Source organism: Papaver somniferum, chromosome 3 (assembly GCF_003573695.1).
Source record: "Papaver somniferum cultivar HN1 chromosome 3, ASM357369v1, whole genome shotgun sequence".
Classification (NCBI taxonomy): domain Eukaryota; kingdom Viridiplantae; phylum Streptophyta; class Magnoliopsida; order Ranunculales; family Papaveraceae; genus Papaver; species Papaver somniferum.
Window position 1 is genome coordinate 742501 of NC_039360.1, and position 5689 is coordinate 748189.

A 5689-nucleotide genomic window follows, 5' to 3' on the forward strand; every position below is an offset into this window, starting at 1 on the left:
CCTGGCCTGCCGTCATAAAACTCAAATGTATCCTCAGCTAGCAAACATGCTTTCTTAGCCAAGGAATCAACAGCAAAATTAGTCTCCCTAAACGAGTGCACATAACGAATTGAATCGTAAAAACTCTTAGCCATTCTCCACTTTTGTTGCGGCTGCCAAGGCAACTCACCATTTTGACAAGCCTACAAGCAACTCTTAGAATCAGACCGAATGCATATCCTCCGTACCATCCAACTCTTAGCCAACATCATGTCATAGATAATGGCGCACACTTCCGCGGTAAAATTGGTCTGCCAGCCCAGGCCAACGCAGATAGCTCCGAGCACAGCAAAATTTGCATCACAAACAATAACTCCAGCTCCACCCTGCCCCGGATTCCCAAGAGACGCACCATCGCAACAAATCATAATCTCATTAGGAAAAGGAGGAGACCAACGAACCTCAATTGGCCGAGAAATCTTACAAGCTCTATGATGTATCCTAAAGAAGTTTAGGATACACAGATCATCCACCGTGTTATACATATGACCTCATTCTAATAGAGTTATCACGGATTACCTGATAGACTCTACCCTTAAAACCAAGCCAATTAACAGCAGCATCCTCAAAATAAATCTTATTCCGTAACTTCCAAAGCTCAGTGACAATAGCGAGATTAGCCACAATCCATAAGTCCTTCACCATTCTGCTACGGCCCTTAGCTGACTTGTAAGAAACTAGCAACCCCTATGCCGTATTCAGGCCGAAAATTCTATAAATCCAACCCCAAATCCGTTTTGCGAACCTGCAATGCCAAGTTATATGACTCAAAGTCTCCCCACTTATTCTACACAGACGGCACATTGAAGGCATGCTCTTGCCAGTCTTTTTAACAACATTATCATCACTTGCACAACAATAATTTACCCAAATCTTCCAATATTGAACGCTCAAAGTAGGATGAACCACCTTTCTCCAGAACAAAGCAGCAGGTGGCTGGACCTCAGCAACAGCTTTGAGAGCCGCTTTGGCTGACTTAACAGAAAAGATACCCTTCTTATCCAAGTCCCAAATCTTATAATCTTCACCCCCAGCAATCACTGGTAAGTTATCAATATCAATGTTGCAACGAATCATTAGATCCCTCGTATTTGAAGGGATGGACCAAGCACCATCAATGATAATATCCCGAACACTTGAATTAAAATCTGCCGGACCCTTAGAAAAGATGCCAAGTCTCATAGCAATCGAAAAATCACCACACCAATTTTCAAAGAAAAGAGAAGTAGTAGCTCCATCACCTATTATAGCTCTCGTATGCTTCTGCACAAAATTATAAACAAGGCGGATCCCTGGAAAAACCGAAGAACCCAGCTTGTAATCAATCAGATTACCATTATTCTTAAGATACTTCGCTCGCAAGAATCTGGCCCAAGTCTTATCTGAGTCCCTAATAGAAATCCACAGTTTCATCAACATAGCTTTGTTAACATCTAACAGCCGCGGAATACCAAGCCCTCCTTCACGCCTTGAACAACATAGGCTATCATAAAGAACAGTAAAATGTTTACGCTTCTCCGTATCACCCGACCAAAGAAAGTTTCGAATGGCCCTTTCCACCTTTTTAATGATAGAGCATGGCCATTTATAAACAGCCATTGAGTGGATAACATAGCTAGAAATCATTGATTTGATTAGAACCAACCTTGCCTGGAAAGAAAGAAGTTTTCCCTTCCAACCAGCAAACTTGTCCATAATCTTTTCAACAACTTGCTGAACATGAATATGCCTCACAATGCTCGGCTTCAACTGAATACCAAGGTACTTATCTGGGAAAAACGCCCTCTCCATCCCCAAAAAATTTGAGATAGCCCGAGCTCTAGAGTTTGAGCCACCCCCATAATAAAACTTGCTCTTAACGAAGTTGACACATTGGCTCGAAGCTTTTTGATACATATCCAAGAGATTCAAAAGATATTGAAGACTTTGAAAATTACCTCTACAGAAAACGAGGATATCATCGGCAAAAAGAAGATGAGTTGGAGCCACGCCCTTCTTTAGTTACCATATGATGCATGCTACGCCTTGCAAACAAATTCGAAAGATTACGACTCAAGATATCCTCAATAAGCACAAAAATCAAAGGAGATAGCGGATCCCCTTGCCTCAACCCGCGAGAGATACTGAAGAAACCTTCGGGACTCCCATTAACCATGACAGAAATCCGAGCAGATTTAAGGATGCTATCAATCAACTCACACCACGCATCAGAAAAGCCATACTGTTGAAAAACCTCTTCGATGAACCTCCAACTCACCGTGTCAAAAGCCTGCGCAATATCCAGCTTTAGGCCAACGTTGCAAACTTCCTCTTCGCATTTATTTCATTGACCAACTCCGAGGCCAAAGATATGTTCTCATGAATGGCTGGCCGGACACTTTGGCAAAGATGGTCTTTCCTCAATATTTTTTAGATTGACTCTAAATTTCAATTCTCTACAAAATAGTGAGAAAAAATCATTTATTTGATTGATTTTTATTCGTTTATTTTCCCTTCTTCATTAGGAAAGGTGGCCGGCCATTTTGGCAAAGATGGTATTTCCTCAATATTTTTTGGGTTGACTATGAATTTCAATTCTCTATAAAATAGTGAGAAAAAATCATTTATTTGATTGAGTTTTATTCGTTCATCCTCCCCTTCTTCATTAGGAAAGATGGCCGGCCACTATGGAAAAGATTGTGTTTCCTCATATATACTCTACTGATAGAGTTTTGAAGCCTATTTGAAAACGTTTTCTTGATTTAGTAAACCAAATCGCATCTATATTTCAAACTCGCCTTGTCCAAAAACCAATAAAAAGCCCAATCATGGTGTACTAACCGTTTTGCTCGTAGCTTCTTCAGACGACATCGGAATGACCTCAATCTTTTTGCGTTGATTCTGAATTTCAAATCTCTACAAAAAGGTGAGTAGAAATCATTTATTTGATTCATTTTTAATCGTTTATTCTCCCCTTCTTCATTATGAAAGGTGACCGGCAACTAGGCCACTGTGGCCGGCCACTTTGGTAAAGATGGTCTTTCCTCAATATATTTTGGGTTGATTATGAATTTCAATTCTCTACAAAATAGTGAGAAAAAATCATTTATTTGAGTGTTATTCGTTCATTCTCCCCTTCTTCATTAGGAAATGTGGTCGGCCACTAGGCCACGGTGCCCAGCCACTATGGCAAAGATTGTTTTTCCTCAAATATACTCTATTGATAAAGTTTGGAAGCTTATATGAAAAAGATTTCTTGATTTAGTAAATCAAATTGCATCTATATTTCAAACTCGCCCTGGCCAAAAACCAATAAAATGCCCAATCATGGTGTACTAACTGTTTTCCTCGTAGCTTCTTCAGACGACATCGGAATGACCTCAATCTTTTTGAGTTGATTTTGAAATTCAAATATATACAAAAAGGTGAGTCGAAATCGTTTATTTGATTGATTTTATTCGTTTATTCTCCCCTTCTTCATTAAGAAAGGTGGCGGGGCCACTAGGCCGCGATGGCGGCCACTTTGGCAAAGATGGTCTTTCCTCAATCTTTCTTGGGTTGACTCTGAATTTCAATTCTCTACAAAATAGTGAGAAAAAATCATTTATTTGATTGATTTTTATTCGTTTATTCTCCCCTTATTCATTACGAAAGGTGGTCGGCCACGGTGGCTGACCACTAGGCCACGGTGGCCGGCCACTTTGGCAAAGATGGTCTTTCCTCAATATTTTTTGGGTTGACTATGAATTTAAATTCTCTACAAAATAGTGAGAAAAATCATTTATTTGTTTGAGTTTTATTCGTTCATTCTCCCCTTCTTCGTTAGGAAAGGTGGCTACTAGGCCACAATGGCCAGCGACTATGGCAAAGATTGTGTTTACTCAAATATACTCTATTGATAAAGTTTGGAAGCCTATTTGAAATTTTTTTATTGATTTAGTAAACAAAATTGCAAGTATATTTCAAACTCGCCCAGGCCAAAAACCAATAAAAAGCCCAATCATGGTGTACTAACCGTTTTGCTCGTAACTTCTTCAGACGACATCGGAATGATCTCAATCTTTTGGCGTTGATTCTGAATTTCAAATCTCTACAAAATGGTGAGTAAAACCATTTATTTGATTGAGTTTTATTCGTTTATTCTTCCCTTCTTCATTACGAAAGGTGGCGGGGCTACTAGGCCACGGTGGCTGACCACTAGGCCACGCTGGCCGGCCACTTTGGCAAAGATGGTCTTTCCTCAATCTTTTTTAGGTTGACTCTGAATTTCAATTCTCTAAAAAATAGTGATAAAAAATCATATATTTGATTGAATTTTATTCGTTTATTCTCCCCTTCTTCATTAGGAAAGGTGGCCGGCCACATTGGCAAAGATGGTATTTCCTCAATATTTTTCGGGTTGACTATCAATTAAAATTCTCTACAAAATAGTAAGAAAAGATCATTTATTTGATTGAGTTTTATTCGTTCATTCTCCCCTTCTTCATTAGGAAAGGGGTCGGCCACTATGGCAAAGATTGTGTTTCCTCAAATATACTTTACTGATAGAGTTTGGAAGCCTATTTGAAAACGTTTTCTTGATTTAGTAAACCAAATCGCATCTATATTTCAGACTCGCCCTGGCCAAATACCAATAAAAAGCCCAATCATGGTGTATTAACCGTTTTGCTCGTAGCTTCTTCAGACGACATCGGAATGACCTCAATCTTTTTGCGTTGATTATGAATTTCAAATCACTAAAAAAGGGTGAGTAGAAATCATTTATTTGATTCATTTTTATTCGTTTATTCTCCCCTTCTTCATTACGAAAGGTGGCCGACAACTAGGCCACGGTGGCTGGCCACTTTGGCAAAGATGGTCTTTCCTCAATATTTTTTGGGTTGAATATGAATTTCAATTCTGTACAAAATAGTGAGAAAAAATCATTTATTTGATTGAGTTTTATTCGTTCATTCTCCTCTTCTTCATTAGGAAAGGTGGTCGGACACTAGGCCACGGTGGCCAGCCACTATGGCAAAGATTGTGTTTCCTCAAATATACTCTACTGATAGAGTTTGGAAGCCTATTTGAAAACGTTTTCTTGATTTAGTAAACCAAATCGCATCTATATTTCAAACTCGCCCTGGCCAAATACCAATAAGAAGCCCAATCATGGTGTACTAACCGTTTTGCTCGTAGCTTCTTCAGACGACACCGGAATGACCTCAATATTTTTGCGTTGGTTATGAATTTTAAATCTCTAAAAAAAGGTGAGTAGAAATCATTTATTTGATTCATTTTTAATCGTTTATTCTCCCCTTCTTCATTATGAAAGGTGACCGGCCACTTTGGCAAAGATGGTCTTTCCTCAATATTTTTTGGGTTGACTATGAATTTCAATTCTCTATAAAGTGATAAAAAATCATTTATTTGATTGAGTTTTATTCGTTCACTCTCACCTTTTCATTAGTGGCCGGCCACTATGGCAAAGATTGTGTTTCCTCAAATATACTCTACTGATAGAGTTTGGAAGCCTATTTGAAAACGTTTTCTTGATTTAGTAAACCAAATCGCATCTATATTTCAAACTCGCCCTGGCCAAATACCAATAAAAAGCCCAATCATGATGTACTAACCGTTTTGCTCGTAGCTTCTTAAGACGACATCGGAATGACCTCAATCTTATTGCGTT